A 19,090-nucleotide genomic window follows, 5' to 3' on the forward strand; every position below is an offset into this window, starting at 1 on the left:
CCCTATACCTGCCCCGCACAACAACAAATCACAGCAACCTTGTTGTACAGTTCTGTGGAGGCCTAGGTCTATACATGCTTACTGCTCAGCTCTTGGGTGTAATGTAGTCGACTGTGCTATTACTGACATGGACATTTCCTCAGTCAGTCCACAGTTACCGTTATCAGACCGGTGCCAAATTAATGCTTCCTAAGGAGAATTCCACAATTAGACTCCTAAAAGTGTGTCAGAATTCAGTTCTAGAGAGATTGCTAACCTTATTAGAAAGATATTAATCTGGCAGAAAAACAAATTGAACAAATTTTAAACAAATCTGCAATCAAAGCAAACCTTACTAACAAGCAAAAAATAAAATAAAATAAAAATGGTTTGATAAGAAATGTCAAATTTTAAGAAAATGTAAGAAAAGCTATCCAATCATAAACATTGAGAACCACTCGAGAAACACTGAGAAAATATTGTGAAACACTTAAAAAATACAAGAACATTTTTAATAAAATTAGCAAGATTGCTGAAAATTCTATTCATCAAAACAAGTTCTGGGAAATATGGAAGAGTTAACACACATCAAAAGCACGATATACCAATACAGAATAGTTTTACATAGAAAACTCACTTTGAAAATTTATTCAAGGAATTTTCATCAAAAAATCTTACAGGCATCCAAAACATGTATGAACTAAATTAAACCCTTTCAAATCAGCCATCAAATATAACTAAAAGCCCCTTGATCATGAAATTACCCCCCAAAGAATTGGCAGATACACTCCAGATGCCTAAAATGAAAGAAGGCACAGGGCCCTGACCGCATTAGTGCTGAGATGGTGAAGAACAGCTTGCCTGACCCTTTAGTAAGGGCCTTACTAAAACTCTTTAACTAAAACTCTTTAACTAAAACTCTTTCTTCAAGATGGCTGCTTTCCTGAAGCCTGGAACATGGGGTTGATATCCCCAATCTATAAGAGTGGAGACAAATTTGACTCCAGCAACTACTGAGGCATCTGCGTGAGCCGTAATCTAGGGAAGCTTTTCTGCTGTGCCGTTAATACCCAGATACAGGCCTTCCTTACAGAACAGTGTCTTGAGTAAGAGTCAAATTGGATTTTTATCAAATCAGCCAAACTATGGATTATATTCACACCCTACTCACCTTAATCAAACAGCATATACACCAAAACATAACAGAAAAGTATTTGCAACTTTTCAAAAAAAAGATTTATATCTGGCACACTGGACTATTTCATCAAATTGTAACATTTGATGTAGGAGGTATCTGACATCATCAAATCTATAAGTTTGAATAATAAATCCAGAATAAAACTTGGCAACAAAAGAATAGAATACTTTATTCATTTACATTTACATTTTACTCAGGGGTGCAGAGTGAGACAGGGCGGCAGCTCGAGTCCAACCCTGTCCAACATTTATATAAGTTGGCGGTCTCACTGGAACAATCTGCAGCCACTGGACTCACGCAGAGCAATACAGAAGTAAAATATATGCTCTTTGCAAATGATCTGCTGGTTCTGTCCCCCACAGAACCGGGACTACATACAGCAGCAGCTGGACCTGCTGGAGCAGTTCTGTCAGAACTGGGCCCTGAGAGTCAACTGGACAAAATCAAAGTGGTAATCTTCCTGAAAAAATGTTAGGCCTTGAGAAAGCAGGTACCTTTTCAATCAGGAAATGATGTTCATTACATCATGATTACCTCGAGCCGAAAAAAAAATCATGAAAGGTTTTTTATGAAATTAGAAATAAACATTTTTGATAGCATGTGATAGTGTCATCGCACTTGTCGAGCTGTATAAAAGTGAGGTATGGGGTCCACTCAGTAAACATGCCTACACTAGATCGCACAAGCATCCCACAGAGTCCTTGCATGCTGAATTCTGCAAAATTATAATAAAGTTTCAAAGAAATTAACTAATGTATGTAGAGCAGATTTTGGCTTATTTACATTGATTTTTCCCAGTAATTAAATATCTTTAAAGTTTTGGCTGCATCTAAACTTCTAAATTAACATACAACACAATATGAAGCATTTAGAACCCAAGAGCCCAGCCCTAAAACAAGCCCCCTGTATCAGCTGGTACTGAGATAAACCAGCCTACTGACCCTTATCACACAGCAGCCTCAGTCCAGTCTGAGTTAACCAAATTCCCAAATAAAGCAGAGGCCTATCTGGAACACTGGGACTACGACACCAAAACTCTAAATTACAGATCTATCAAGCCCTAAACAGAGAATATGAGTTAGCAGAATATCTCTTCACTGTTAGCAGCACATTCACATCAGCAGAGACAGATCAATATCAGCAGAGACAGCTCCTTACCGAGTACAGGCTGTGGGTCCACAATCGGGCCACAGAAACAGGAAGATACAAACAGTCCTGGTCCAGGGAGAAATAACTGTGTGGTCACTACGAGAGCAGTGTGGATAAGACAGAACAGCACTTTCTCCTCCGTTGTGAAAAATTCAACAAGATTAGCCAAAATTTCACAGTAAAACTCAAGAGAATGTGACATTTGCCACCAATCTAAAAAAAAAAAAAAAAAAATCATTGTCCTTGGAGAAGGAAACACATCATCTCTTACTGCAGAAATATGTGGCAACATGTCACATACCTGAGAGACAGTGAATAATGCACTCTACACCAGTACAGCCACCATACCTCTCACTGTATATAATAATTATCTATATCCTGTTAATATATTGACTGTTATTAGGCAAGGCAAATTTTTATATAGCACCTTATACAGGGTTACAGTACATGCTTTACAAGTACAGGCTTTATATTATATTATCACAAAAAAATCTAGTTTATTATCATTTATTGTCACATTTTTACTTTTATTATTATTTTCTTAAGAGCCATTATCTAAAAGCACTATTTTTTATTTCCACAGAATATGTTCAGTTTCAAACTTTATTTGCTTTGGCAAAATTGTACCTGACACAGACATGCCAGTAAAGCTACCCTGAACTGAATATTGAACGGAGAAACAGAAACAGAGAGGGAGGATGATAAAGTCATCGGCAGGGTGGCTGATCACAGGCTGCATGTGATCATGAAGCCAATCACTGGTAAACCAACTAGTGGTCTCCACCGGGCCAACGACGCAGGTCTCTGAGCGCTTGGGGTGCATGCGAGCGCTCTCAGCCCAAACCCCCAGCCAATGGCTGGGCTCAGAGAGGACAGCTTGACTGATCCCACACCTTCTGCAGCTCCCCGCACTCAGGAGAATGTTAATAGCACTCTGCGTCTCTGCGTCCTGCCTGCGCGCTTCCACTGACTGCAGTCCCACAGCACCCCAGTGGAGCGGTCTCGCTCGCGCACACACACACACACACACACACACACACACACACACACACACACTGCGTACACACACATATACATGTATGCACACTAACTGTATACACTCATATGAATGCCAAAAGTTAGGGGCAGACCTGTATTATTTACAATAGCAACGGGCTGTTAATGTGCTTGTCATTCACACCCAGTACAGGGGTCTCCCGGTTCCTCACTGCATCTGCCCCTGACCGCTCTGTAAACCCATATGCAAAAGTCTGTATGAACCCAGTGAGAGTCACACACTATATCTATCTCAGGAGTGATCGATCGATAGATAGATAGAGAAGTAAAGAAAGAATACAATATGTCAAATACAACATTGTGAGTGTGTGAGGATAAGGGGAATATATAATTTTGTAAATCTTTATTGAATATTAAAGGCACATGATATAAAATTCATGAAGAACTAATATATGTTTCATGATAACCAACACTTTTTTTATATCAGAACAGACCATCATCACCTTTTTTCCCCTCACACGGATACCTTCCTAATTACACCCTTCTGGATTACAGACAGCGTTTTCTTACTTATTCTTAACTTTCCTTTCAGTCGTTTAATATTTCTGTGCTTGTGTTCCTTAACGAAGAGCCTTCTCTGTCCAGGGCTCCTTTCTGGAGCGCGTGCTGGTGCAGTCACACCACACCCAGGCAATGCAGCTGAGCAGTGCAGTGGCCAACAGTGGTGCACATTCCCACATCAGTGCTGCACTGGACGGGAACTTCATCATTGTCACGTGAAAGCGCATGAGATAGTTAGAGTACAGTGTCTCGCACACCGTGGATCTGCAATCTGCCCATGTTGTATTGCAGGGAGAAAGAGAGAGAGAGAGAGCAAGGGGGAGAGTAAAGGAGGGAGAGAGAGAGAGAGAGAGAGAGAGAGAGAGAGAGAGAGAGAGATGGAATGAACGAAAAGACAAATGAGAGTTTCAGTGCTGTCACTTTTGTTCAGCTTTGTGTGTTTGGCCAGTCATTTATTACAGACCAGTGGCTGTGAGTTACACAAGGAAACAAGCAGTAATGTTTCAGACACTCTGATGCGCTCTCTCTCTCTCTCTCTCTCTCTCTCTCTCTCTTTCTCTCTCTCTCTCTCTCCATGAGGAAAGCCTCTCCTTATGAGACTCATTCCATGCACTCTGGTCAGAATGCTGCTCCTGCAATGCAGTAAGCAGGCAGAGTGCATAGATGGAAAGTACTCCTCACACACTCTCTCTCACACACACACACACACACACACACACACACACACACACACACATATGCTTTATTGGCTGAAGACAACTGCTCAATCTTCTGGTTTATCAACACTTTAACAGTGACAGCCACTGTCACTACATGTGTTTTTAGATTTGTAAAATCAGAAATATCACTCTTCCTGTTATTCCCAAAGTGATTGTTTAGCAGTGGCTTTAAGTGTTGAGTGTATGTATGTATGTATGTATGTATGTATGTATGTATGTATGTATGTATGTATGTATGTATGTATGAAGGTGTGCATTTGTGTGTTTGAAAGTTCATATTACTTTTCCTCAGTAGCAGTTACAGCAGCAATTTCCAGCGATCAGAGGTCTGGCTTCCCTAGTCATCAGTCATGGTAAAGGAGACTAGGTGGGAAGCTCTGAGGAGCTGTCAGTAATATGGACCGTCCCCCGATCACTTCATTAATCTCCGCCTCCTTCCCTCCTCATCTCCCCAGTCGCATTGTCCCTGAGCACAAGCAAGTCCAGGTCTCTGCCACTGTACCAAGCTGGTTCTGGGAATGGAGCCAAAATGGACGGACGTGCAGTATACCACGAGTTTCAACTCCAGTTAAAAATGGACAACTTAAAATAATATATTGGACAGAAGAAGAGATGAAAGTGATGACAGAGGAACAAAGGAAAGATCAGCCGCTCCTTTGTCACCTCGTCTTGGCGACAGCCACGGCTTGGCCGTGTTGCCCTGCTGCCTGTGCCCCCACAATGCCCTGCTGCTCCTTGAGTAGCATCGTTATTTAGCTTTCTGTCAACGTATTGGCAGCCACTTCTACTTTCTTTGCCACTGTGCAAACAATCTGTCTTTCACTTACTCCATTCTTTCTTTTTCTTTCTTTCTTTCTATTCACAGACACAGATTATACATTATACTTTTATACATTATACACAGACTATAGATTATACGTTTCTCTTTTTCTCTGGCACTGCATCAAATGGTACATAAACACACATTTGAACTTAAGTTTTCCTTTGTTTGTTTGTTTTTGCTACATTACCATGTTGGCATAAGACACTCTTAGTAATCAAAATTAACAGTCTAAAGCCAATTATAAGGACATTAATTAATTAATTAATCAGCCATGCCTGCAAATGCATGAATAGTCCCCAAAGCTTATTACTGACTGTTCTCTTTTGGAGTAGCTAAACTTATACACAGGGCTTAATTTCTGATAACTGATACCTTCTAGAGCTGAGTGGGTTTCAGTGTTAGACAGACAAGTGGATATTAATCATTTTATTCATGTTAAGCAGCTATTAATTATAACTTTTAATGTAGTAGCACAGGCTAACAAACCTTGCCTTTTGAAACAAGTTTATGCTTTACATTTATGTTAGCAATTCTTTTATTGTTTATCCACAACTGTTTAGTTGACTGTGATAAACACAGAACACCAGGGACTTGCAGAGCTTCCTGGAGCTGGTATTTTAATATTGCTACTTGCTCCCTGCTGTATTGCCTGAAAGCCAGCAGGCTGGGGGGTGTTTCATGAAAGGTTACGTGACACTTTTTAAATACACCTAAATGCAATGCAAAAGCAAAAAACAGACTATATCCAGTTACACAGTAAATGGTTCCAGTAATCTTTCCAAAGTGGTACAAACAGGAAAGTGTTTGCTCTATTATTGGGAATTCACTAATTTGATCCTGATGACGCTACTGTCATTCCATTGTCGGGACTCCAGTGAGGCAAAACTGGCACTGCTCTCTGTGATACTAGCCAATAGTGCACATCTGTGTGCTTGAGCTTGCTGACAAGGGCAGTTAGTGCTTTCCTCCAAGTGCATTTAGCTGCCCTGTATCACCTCATGGGCAGCAGTTCAAAAAGATGTGGTGTTTGGCACAATGTGTCTTGGAGGAGTCATATACTCACCTGAACCCTCCAGGGTTGTGGTTTGACAGGACAGTGCTAACTAGCTGACATGTGGGAATTGGCATCATGACTAAACATTAGGGAGAAAATAAATTCCAGTCACAAGGTTTCAGCTCGACACATATTGTATGGGTATTGTTAGTTTTCACTCGTACATTAGGAATGTTTGGAGCTTGTAATCCCCCATAAAAACATCAGAGGGGCATGTGCACAGATTAAATACAGTGCATAAGGAAAGTTTTCAGACTCCTTCAAGTCTTCCACATTTTGGTAAGTTTTAGTCATCTTAAAATTCATTCTCATTTCTCAAACTCTTTGCTGATCATCTTAAAATTCATTCTCATTTCTCAAACTCTTTGCTGATCAATATAGACTCATTACTCCCAATAACAAAGCAGAAACAGTTTTTGGAATGTTTGTAAATTTATTAAGAAAATCAAACTGAAATGTTAAAGCACCTTTGGCAGCAATTTAGCCTTTAGTCTTGGCACACCATTCAGTTGAGGTTTTTTCTCCATTCTTCTTTGCAGAATAGTTCAAGATCAGCAGGTTGGATGGGGAGCATGAGTACACAGCTATATTCAGGTTACTCCAAAGATGCCAGACTTTTCCCAAAGTCACTTCCGCTTTATTGGTGGTATGCTTCAAGTCCGTGCCTTGTTGAAACATAAACCTTTATCCCATCCTGAGATCTTGGGCACTTTGGAAAAAAGGCTTTCATCCAGGACTGCTCTATATTTCTGTGCATCTATCCTCTCATTTATCCTGACTAATCCCTTGGTCTCTGTCATAGAAAATCATCCTCACCCCATGATGTTCCACCATTGGGTTGGACTGTATGGGTGGTTGAAGGTATTAATGATGTGTTCCTCAGTGCTTGGTTTCCTCCATACATGCTACTTGAAATTGTGACCTAATAGTTCAATTTTATTTTTTTAGACCAGAGGATCTTGCTTCTTATGGTCTGAGAGTTGTTCAGGTGTCTTTTGACAAATTGCAAGAGGACTCTAATTTGTCTTTGAGTGAGGAATGGCTTATATCTGGCCATATAAAGGCCTAATTGAGTCTAACACTGATGGTTGTCCTTCTGTAAAGTTCTCCCATCGCCACAAAGGAACCCAGGATCTTTCATAGTTACCGTTGGGTTCTTGGTTACCTGTGTGTCCAAGGCTCTTCATTCCTGATTACTCAGTTTGGCAGGCTGGCCAGATCTACTAAGACTGATGGTGGTTCCAAATTTCTTCCATTCAAGAATTATGGAGGCTACCATGCTCCTGGGCACTTTCAATGCTGCAGACCTTTTCTATGGGCTATTCTCCCATGGACAATTTTATGGACAATTTTCTCATGTCATCATTCATCTGTGTGTGCCTTTCCTAATGTCCCATCACTTCAGTTAGGTGCAGGTGGACAATAAAGTTCTAGAAGTATTTGAAGGACTGATAATGGAAGCAGGACATTAAATCATCAAATCACCACCAACATAAAAACAAGCCATCAAGGAATTGGGCTCATTGAAGGAAGGGAAAGCCACAGAGCACCATGTTTGGGCTCATGCGTTTTCTCCCTGCATTTCATTAGCTTACATACAGCTTACATTTTGCACATCATATGCAGTGCACAGAGCTGGGTTGGGACTAGCCATACCGAGCTGCACAGTTCTCTGTTTAGGCAAACTGCTCATTTTCATTAACATGACTGATGAAGTCATGGTATATTGTTCGCCTCCTATTGATGTGACTCAGATTGAGTTTAGTGTTAACCTAATGCTAGACCCACTGAGCGGTGGTACATGTTGAGTTGTAGCGTGGTTCACAGGCACGTTTCACTGTGGCGGAGATTTTTGCAAACTGCTACATCCTATTAGGCTTCATTATAATAGGATTGTGTCTTATAGTAGGATGGTGTGTTTAATTTGCTTCTGTGCCTTTGTCTTTCCTTTTTGTAAAATATGGAGAAACATGACAGACGGGTTCCTTATCCAGGATGTAACCCTTTAGTAAGGTTAACCTCAGTAACAACAAACCACACGTACAAAGAAAATAAAATATATAAAAATAAAGAACAAAACTAGTCACTTCAAAATATGCCTGATCAGCACAACATGCTGTGAGAACATCACCACCAGGGACTAATCACCCACCCTCACAGAGCACGCAGTACCTACACATAAACAAAAGTGAAAAAAGAACACACAAAATAAACCCCAAATGACTAAATAACTGCAACTTACACCAAGTAAATACTAAAATCAGCTGGTTAAAGCAAATGTAATTTTCTGTTTATTGTACTTACCTCAGTTAGGCTTCTAAACAAGATCAGAGGTCTATAAATGAAAAAAACAAATGAGGACAAATAGAGTAAAAATGAAAATGCAGATCTCTGAAGCAGTTAAGAAAATCCAGTTACAGAAAAGTAACAGTCTGAGAGAGTCAAAACAGTCCACCCAGCTCAATAAACAGCTGCATCATGGAGAGAAACTGAAATCAGTTCCACATTCATATTCATTCCATCTCCACGTGGACAAAAACGTCTGCTTTGTCACCATAAAGGACACAAAATTTTATTCTTGGGAGCAGACTGTGTAGGACTAACACAGCAATAGTATATATTACAACCATCAGTATTGTTTATAAAATGAAACCATCAACTGATTATACCCACACACCAAGGAGAGCTCTCTAATGGATGATGCTATCAGCTGCTATGCTCAGATTAAACTGCAAAACCAAATACCACAAACTGAGAAACAATAACGCCATAAAAAAGAAGGTAAAGTTTAGCTCTTTGACCAAACATGTATCTGAAACGTAGTGAACACAGCCTGAGGTCTATACAACAGCTCCAAAGCCAGGCACAGTGAATATACAGTACAGAGGGACAAATGAAGTCAAAAGCCAACAAGAACAGACTACATAACAAGCACTTCCCATGAGACAGGCCAGTACCAAGACATGGCAAGGCTTCCCAGGTGCAGATGTTCAAGTGGTGCCTATCTGGATCATTTATATAGAGAAGTGTGACTGTATTATTCTTCCTTGCAACTGTATCACATTTTGGAGTAACAAACACATCTTCGTAATATAAATGATAAAATAATTTATTTTTCAAATGTTTATTTGAAAGCATTTAAAATGTCAAGTGCAATGCAAAAAACTGTAGTTTCCAACAACAAAAAAAAAAAAGCTGACTCCAAAACTAGACAAGTTACATCCAAACAGAGTAAATATCAGACAGTGACATCTGGTTTGTATAGTCCAGTCCCAAATATACAAACATATAATGTAGAAAATATACAAATATTTAAAAGAATAATGTATAAACACAATTTATATATTAATACATTATAATATAATGTATTACATTATATTATAATATACATGTATAACATTAAATGAAATAATTAAATTATCATTATCAACCTAATTGGCTTTTAGTATGATGCCAGATTGGTTAGCAATGCTGACTGGCAAAATAAGCTGAACTGGATGTGGCATACTAGAAAAAGATAACCCTTGCCCTCCCACAACTGGACACCTCATCATCTCCAAAACACATTTTAAAGCCTACACTATATGGACAAAAGTATTGGGACACACCTCTTTCAGGTGTTTCATTCAGTCTCTTCGCCATAGGTGTATAAAATCAAGCACCCAGAAATGCCGTCTGTCTTTACAAACATTTGTGAAAGAATGAGTTGTTCTAAAGAGCTCAATGAATTTGAGCGTGGTACTTAAATTTGATGCAACTGTTTCAATAAGTCAGTTCATGAAATGTCTTCCCTTCTAGATATTCATTGATCAACTGTGAGTGATATTACTGATAAGTGGGAGTGTTTAGGAAACACAGCAACTCAGCCACTAAGTGGAAGGTTATGTAAAGTTACAGAGCGGGGTCGCGAAGTGCTGAGGAGCATAATGTGTAAAAGTCGCCAGCGCTCTGCTGACTCAATAAGCGCAGAGTTACAAACCTCCTCTGGCGTTAACTAGCGCAAAAAGTGTGCAATGAGAGTTTCATGGCATGGGTTTCCATGGCTGAGCAGTTGCATGCAAGCCTAACATCACCTTACACAATGCCAAGCATCGGATGGAGTGGTGTAAAGCATGCCGCCACTACACTCTGGAGCAGTGGAAACATGTTCTGTGGAGTGAAGAATCACGCTTCTCTATCTGTCACTCTGATGGACAAGTCTGGGTTTGGTGAATGCTAGGAGAATATTACCTGCCTGCCTGCATTGTGGCAACTGTAAATTTAGGAGGTAGGATGGATAATGCTATGGGGCTGGCCTAGCCCCCTTTCCTCCAGTGAAGGGAAATCTTAATGCTTCAGTATTGCAAGACATTTTTTGGCAATTATAGGCTTCCAATTTTGTGGGGCCAGTTTGGGGAAGGCCCTTTTCTGTTCCAGCATGACTGTGCCCAAAGCAAAGACCGTAAAGGCATAGTTGGGTGAGTTTGGTGTGGAAGAACCTGACTGTCTTTAATTGTCCCGCCCTGCCCTGTCCTCATCCCCACCCAACCCCTTTGGGAAGAACTAGATCAGAAATTGAGAGCCAGGCCCTCTCGTCCAACATCAGTGTCAGTCCAAATGCACTACTGGATAAATTGGCAAAAATCCCTACACCCACACTAAAATATTGTAGAAATCTTGTGCATCTGATGCCAAGGGAAAAGAAGGTGGATAATCTGACCTGTCACCATGCTGAAAGCTGCAGATAGGTCCAGCAGCATGAAGATCAACAACCTGGCAGTCTTGCTTTTCATAACTCCACCATACTGGAACATTTTACTATGATTCATGCTCATCTTAAACTGAATTCCATTTTTTTCACATCAAAAAGATTTTTAAAATGTATTAAGTAAAAGACTGAAATATTGCATCTACATAAGTATTCAGAACCTTTGTAATCTTTTGACATACTACTTCTTTCAAGCACGTTTATAAATTCATTGGAGTTCAGCTGTGCCTAACTGAATTGATAGGACATAATTAGGAAAGGCATGGACACAACTCTATAAGATCTCACAGTTGGTGAAGCCAACCAAGCCCTGAGGTCAAAATAATTGGCAGTAGAGTTGCAAAACGAGATTGTGTCAAGGCACAGATCTCAGAAAGGATCCAAAAAAGTTTCTGGAGCATTTAAACTGCCCAGGAACATGGCAGCCTTCATCATTCTCAAATGGAAGACGATTAGAACAGTCCTCCTTGATCTAGCTGCCCAGCCATGCTGAGTAATTGGCAATGAAGTGCCTTAGTCAGACAGGTAACCAAGAACCCAGTGTTCACTTTGAATGAGATCCAGAGTTCCTTTGTGAAGATGGGAAAACCTTCCAGATGAACAACCTCCAGACTTTATGGTAGAGTGGCCAGATGGAAGTCATTCCTCACTAAAAGAGTAGAGCCTACATGGAGCTTGACAAAAGGCACGTGAACAACTCTCAGACCATTAGAAGCAAGAGCCTCTGGTCTGATGAAGCAAGGATTGAACTATTTGGCCACAATTAACAGTGCATGGGTTAACCTGTGCACTGGGCATGAAACTCATTAATACCATTACTATAGGCAAACAGGGTGGTTGAAGAGAAGATGGATGCAGAAAGTGTAGAGCAGGCCTTTGTGAAAACCTTTCTCAAGGTTTAACAAGACAATGATTCTGTGAACGTCCTGGGACCTTATTTATAAATGGTGTGTACACCCAATAACAGGTCTGAAATGTGTGTATGAAACCACCTGCACAGAAACTGCGGTTTATAAAATACTTTGTTAAAAATCGGGTGTGCAATTACTAAAACTTTGACCCATGCACAGAGCCAAACGAAACATTTATAGAGTGAGAATTGATGACACCCTGGGGTAAAGTAGGGAATTGCAGCAAAATTTGCAAATCACTTGCAGCAAAATTTGCAAATCTTGACACAGTTCATATTTAAATGCAGCTCCATAATTACTGCATATAGGCTACTTATTCATGAAAAGCATTGGAGACTAAACAGTATCTTGTCTGATGTTTCTTGAGGGTTTTTTTTTTTTGTAGGCCAGTTAATTAGCCTGTTTCTCTGCATTCATATTTACTGCTCCAAATAACTATTTGCAGCGTTCAATTTGTTAAACCCCTATCTGAATAAAATTGCAACGTGTTATGGCTTTGTAATAGTGTAGATAATTGCAGGCTGTAAACAGCCTTAAAACAATTGCACATATTAACACAGGCTAGAAGGGAACTGGCATTGTTTATGACGCAGTGTTTTTTCTTATGCATTATTACAAGACCACATCAACCAAATAACATGTTTTAGAGACCACAAGGTTTTTCTAGTCAATGATGGTAACTGGCTAAGAAGCTGATTTGGATGTCCAAGGCCGCTGATATTCTTACACGGTGGGTGAATAGTCCAACCTCAAAGCACAATTTGCAGCAATGTCTGCTTTCCTAAAAGTAATCAACTGCAATCCTATTGCTGTAACTCCTGCAGGCAACAGCAGTTACTCCCTTAAGCATTGGTTCTAAACCCCCTTTTGGAACCAAAATGGTGGAGCAGAGATTCTTTAATGACTCGTCAGCTCTAGCGCGTTCTATTGTGGAGCGCAGCACTGGGATTCTAAAATGCAGCTAGTCATTGTCATCACTATCTCGCTCAATACTGAACAGGCCAACGCATATTTAAGTATTCATAAGGTAATTTGCATTGACCGTTTAAAGATATTTATGGGTGGTAAAAGGGTGGGATATGAATCTCATTTACCTGCACACGTTTTCAAGAAGTGATTTATAAAGAGGAAATGGTGTGCAGATGTGCATACTTAAGATTTAATAAATCTGAATTTTTCCAGGGTGTACACTTTCACACTGGAATCCATGCAGGGTTTGAAAATGAGGCACATGGAGTGATCACACCTGAACCCAACAGAGCATATCTGGACAGACCTGTAAATGTCTGCTTACTGTCATTCCCCATCCAACCTGGCTCAGCTTGAACAATTCTGTCATGAAGAATGGGAGAACCTTCTAACAGAAAGGTGTGCCAAGCTTAGAGGGTCATTCCCTGGAAGACACTGTCATTGCTGCCTTTAACCAAATATTAAGTGGTGGGTACGTAAATGGAGTAATTCCGTTTTTTATTTTTAATACATTTACAAAAACATTCCAAAAACCTGTTTTTCTTTATAATTCTGGATTATCTGCAGTTGATGATGAGAAGGAAAGAGCTGAATCCATTTTTATGAGAGTTTAAAACATGCCTAAATATGGAAGACTTGAAAGGTTCTGGAAAACTTTCCATATGCACGTTCCATATTCTAATATCCATCTGCCTCCCTCTGAAGACCTTTTTAAGCATCTCAGAGTTGGGAAACAGTTTTAAACAGCTTTAAAAGGTAATGCAAATGTAGTAATAGTTTTATGCATAGAAGTAAAAGTAACTTATAAAGAAAGCATCTACCTTCACCAGGATTTAGGAGATTTAGGAGTTCCCAGGTGCATTCAAGATGTGCGCACATTCCAATGAAAAAGATATGTTTGTAAGTGCTTAACCTCAACAAGCTTGTTGAGGCATGACATTAGGTTAGAAATTGAACACGTTTGGTGACTAACCAGGATGCAATCAGTACATTGGCAACTGAGAAAATTTTGGCATCTGAGAAAATGCGACTTTGGTTTAACGATAATATGAATCTGATTTCTGAGCACACTAATCAAACTATGATGACTCATATACATAGATGCAATCTTTTCTCCATTACTCAGCATAGTGTTATGCACAATTGCAAAATGCTAAAATTTAAATCGATTAAACCAATAAATACTTACTTTTTTATTTTGGTAATTGATGTTTTAGCCTATATCTTAAGTTAGCCTTAGAGAATCATAGTCTGCACACACAAATACAAGTGGGGCCATGGTTTTAATTTTTTTCATCATCAAGAATGTTGTTGCTGTCTGGTAAATGAGGTGTTTGACTGATTGTCAATGTACATGAACAGAACCTGCATACATTAGCCAGTGTTATCAAGCTAGCAGACATAGATAATGGACACCAAGGCATGAAAGAGCAGCCTCATTTGAACAAAATGTCAACAATTTCTCAGACTTTGCAGCCAAGCATGTCAGGAGGAAAACATGTATAAACTTATATTCTAGCAATGTAACAATAGGGTCTTTGTACATTACTGAATGCCTTCTCATAGTTGAAATGCATTTACAAAAGAGATGCAAGGTATTGCATAGATATGAAAGTCTCAAAACCCAGTCTTTGTGGACAAATACGTCAGAAATGAATGAAGCACAATAGCTTTCAAGCAGGCCTCATGAATTCAATGCATTTTTTCTCAGCAGCAAAACAAATAAAAGAAATGGCATTCTAGCCTCTTGTAAGAGATTCCCTTAAATATACCGGCCATGAACATTTGCATGGAAAATACTGTGCAGTTAATGGTGGTCCAGCAAAAGTAGACTTGCATCGTTGTATTTTTCGCAGCAAATGACAGGACTGTAACATGTGACAGGAAATATCCCGGTTCTAACAGTTTTTCATCCTGCATTAGCTAGGTCTTCCTCCAAGGAATACAAAGCAATATGCACCACTATTCTTGATAATTAGTTATACATCTGCCCCACACCACATCTTGTCTCTGGAAGTAATAACCTATATTCATACTCATCGTGAAATTTTAGATACATGCGCATGTGGGTGTCTAGGGCGGGATGTTGTCATTCTGCCTCACTTTCCAATGTAGGAAGCCTACTGAACACTGATAGATGTTCCTAATATAGCCGCATCAGTTCATGGGTAGGGCTATAGCCTCGGAATAATGATGCGAGAAACTCCCCAGGTGTGACATCAGTGCAGCCCCTAACCTTATGAGATATTACGATATCAAAAATAGACTTCCATGCATTTTCCCCTTAGCTGGAGTTAAAGCCAAAGCAGATGTTAATACAGCACTTTCCAAACGTGACCCATCGATTCCTCTGTTTCCCTGATTCTCTCGCCTCTCCCAGAAGTGCTTACGCATTGCGTGCTTCGGGGATGCCAGTACGTGTGACATCGTGTGGCTTAGCAAAGAAAAGGACCGATAAAGTGTTATGTGCTCATTTCCCCAGCGCTTGAGCAACACTGTCCCGTAAACCTCGCCCCCCACCCGGCCTTCTCCTCTTGCTGTGCCATTCCTCCTGTTTCTGATGTGGGCGATCACCACCAGATCCCAAGAAGCGTGGAACAACATTCAGCCTTTCAGCCTCCTTCTCCCACCTGTCTATATCACTGTGCTACAAGCCCACTGCACCAGCAGCTCAGGCCGACATGCATGCGCACCTCCCCCCCCCACCCCCAGGGTGTGACACTTTTTCCACTCCCCGTCATCCGAAAGGCCACGGCTGATGCAGCTCTTTAGCCGCCACGCTAAAGACATACGGCCTCTTCAGCTGACTGCGGTATTCTTCAGCCATAAAGATCCACTCTGCTCCTCTAGACACCGCATAAAACACCCCCCCCCCCCACCTGACACTCCCATCCCTGCACCCAGCACGTCAGCTCCTGCCCCTCAGCGGGGCGCCAGCCGTCTGCCAGAGCGTGCGCGAGGCCTGGGGTTGCCAGGGGCTGGCCTCGCGACACGGGTGTCAGTACTTGTGGGGAATTTTAGAGCTGGCTCGAGGCAGGGTACCGTGACTCTGTCCCTCAGCCTGAGCCTCTGCTATCGACGGCCCTAAAAACATTATGTCCCCAGATTTGTGGAGAGTTAAGTCAGCTTTAAGAAAAGTGTGGGGGGGTTGTACAAGTTTTAGTATCCTAAATTGTTGCTCCATCTGTGTCACCTCAGTCATCCTCGGGACACTCCCCTTTTTTCTCCCCACAATGCTCTCTCTCTCTCTCGCTCTCTCCCTCTCTCTGTCTCTCTCTCGCTCTCTCTCGCTCTCTCCTGCCGCTGCTAAATGGTAAAACCCTTCTTTCTATTCGTTACATTCCAGCGGAGCAGATGAAGAGGCTGTCTGTGTTTTCGATGCTCTCATCATTAGAAAGCCTAAAGCCTGCCTCTCTCTCCTGCCGAGGGAGGGGCGGAGCTTGGGTTTGGGCTTAACACATATACTTCACTTAAATGTGTCATGCAGGCGAAATTTATGGGTCTGGCCTATCAGTGGTGCTGTAAGGTTCACAAGCTGGTATTTTGTGCAGCTGTTTTATTCGCATTCTCCTGTATTAGCAAATCCCTCGCTGTCAATGTGGACCCTTAAAGGGTTCAACAGGGTTTGATGTAGATTTTTACAAGGCATTACTTGGTTGTAACACTGGGCAGTGCTATAGGAGTGATGACCCACAAGACTGCCACTGGGTCACATAATGTATTTGTGATGTATGGGAGTAAGATGGTTCCAGAACTTCTGTTCTGATGGTCTATTTAAAGTGAGAGCTTGTTTAATTGAGGTCAGAACTTTTATATTCCATTTGAGAATGCTGGAATGTGTGGTGGAAGGGCCAGCCGATGTTGACCATAAAAACCTGCTGCTTCAGGTTTGCTTTGTCAGACATGGAACGATGAATCTCAAAATAAGGAGCTATAGGAGGGGCAACTTTATTCAGCTGTGATGAATTATACTTGTCATACAATGAGTGTCTAGTGCATAGCCACATACACTTGTGGTGTGTGCGTGTGTGTGTGTGTGGGTGGGTGGGTGTGTGAGTGAGTGAGTTTGAGTCTGTGCATGCATTCCTTTTAGTTAAACAAGCTACTCCTCACCAGACGTGCTTACATCAAAGTCATAGAGAGAAACGTAAAGTAAAAATATCTTCTTTTCAGTACAAGAAAACAGTTCATGATAAACGTCATCTCGGCTGTGTGTGTGTGTGTCTTCGGGAGCATTCTGGTCATCTTGGCTTTTCAGTATATTTTGAAGAGAATTGAGCAGACCAGTAACAGGAGTGCGAGCAAGTTTGTTGCAAATTTGCATGTTATAGAAATACTGCACACCTTAAATAATTAATTTATGCCAGACTGAAGGGATACTTATGACTGTACTGTCACCTCCTTGTCATTCAATGCATCATATTTTGCCACTGGAAATATTCAGTTTCATTTTTTAAAATTAAAATACAACCTTCTATAAAAAGCAGTGTGCCTTTCACAAACTCATAGGCTGATTATAGAGATCATAGGCTGGGTCTGAATACTTTTGCAGATGAATCAGACCACTTCAGCAATGCAGATGTTCATTTAACATTGGCGATTCTGCTGTGTAGTCATTTTCGACATCAATCAAATTATCATTCCTACACAGAACACTATTCGCTGTTCTGTTTTACTTAATTGGTCCCCCAAGATTTCAGCTTCTGGTTTGTCAGCAAGTAGTCTGCCTGCCCCTTATAAAGCTCTCTCTCTCTCTCTGGGGCCACTGCTAATTTCTTGATTCCCATAATTGATAATTTATGTTTAAACGGCAAAAAAGCTTTGGCGTTTTTAAGAGAACACCATTTCCAATTTGCAATTTGGCCGGCTTCCAATTAGTCTTTTGAGGGGGGTCTCGCATTGATTAAAGCGACGATGTAACGACTGGCTGACGAGGCCGGATCTCATATACTCTAATCTCGTCTCTTCTCCCGCCAGCTCCCCCCTGTACCCACGTGTGCGCTCAATTCTCCCCCATTCCTTCCTTGGCCTCCTCGTTTTTTATATCGCTGCCCGGAGCAAGTGAAGGGGGCCGTAATGAATGTCAGGCGAGGGGCGTTAATAAATTAGCCACGCGTGTATCTCTGTTTATTAATGGCTGCAGTGGCAAATCCAACCCTCTTTAATGCATTTCACTTAGTGTTGCTTATGAGTGTGTTTCATAAAACATGGCAGCTTCTTACACGCTTTTTCCTGCGTTGTGATTTATTACTTACACGAGTGCACGCGCACGCCAATCCACATGGACTCGCACTCACACCCACATGCTTAACAGCTCAGCCCAGATGTTTCCTGTGAATACGCGTTCACGTCGGTGTGTGCGCGTGCATGCGTTTGTGCTGTGTAGTAAAATTACGCCGTTGCAAGGACTCCCTCAGCACCCATAAGCACGGCGTTTCTGCTTGTACATTAATATTTTATTCATACATTACGTCACCGACCACGCAACATGCAGCCACCCGTGTTTCTTACAAGCGTTGACACTGGACACTGTGCGTAAGTTTCACCTCGGTCATCTCCATGCTCGTGCTCCCTCATGTCGAGAACAACAACCTTTGTCACTCTGTCACTGTGCTCCACTCCCAGCGAGCAAACCCGCGTTGCACGTTAGCACGAATGAGGACGCTTCTGTGCTTTCACTGCTCAGTAAGACTCGCCCAGGGCCCTGACCTCAGCCTGACACCTCCGCCCCTCCCCATACAAATATACAGCGGTGTTTTTCCTGCGGTTGTATCCTCAGGTCATTTGTTGGAGCTCAGCAAGCCTGGAAGCACAGGCAGGAGAGAGAGGAAGAAAGATCAGAGCGAAAGAAAGAGAGAGAGAGAGAGAGAGAGAGAGAGAGATGATGGAGGAGAGTGCAACTGTACATCACATGTGTTACTAGTTGTAGCTGCATGGCCCATGCCCTGCTCTTCATGTAAAAGTGCTCCCTGTGCGGCAGGTGC

At 41.3% G+C, this 19,090-nt stretch overlaps 1 long non-coding RNA gene across 4 annotated transcripts in view; it reads left to right on the forward strand.

Moving 5' to 3' along the window:
• The window catches only part of LOC118240711, a 58,620-nt gene that overhangs the window by 22,720 nt on the left and 16,810 nt on the right, over positions 1 to 19,090 (forward strand). For 3 of the 4 annotated variants that reach the window (XR_004775586.1, XR_004775584.1, XR_004775587.1), the window contains exon 3: positions 1,540 to 1,628. The exons of the other annotated variant lie outside the window; for it this stretch is intronic. This is a non-coding gene — a long non-coding RNA (uncharacterized LOC118240711). The remainder of the gene's footprint in view (positions 1 to 1,539; positions 1,629 to 19,090) is intronic. 4 annotated transcript variants of the gene reach the window in all.

The sequence above is a fragment of the Electrophorus electricus genome, chromosome 24 (genome assembly GCF_013358815.1).
Source record: "Electrophorus electricus isolate fEleEle1 chromosome 24, fEleEle1.pri, whole genome shotgun sequence".
In the NCBI taxonomy this organism is placed as follows: Eukaryota; Metazoa; Chordata; class Actinopteri; order Gymnotiformes; family Gymnotidae; genus Electrophorus; species Electrophorus electricus.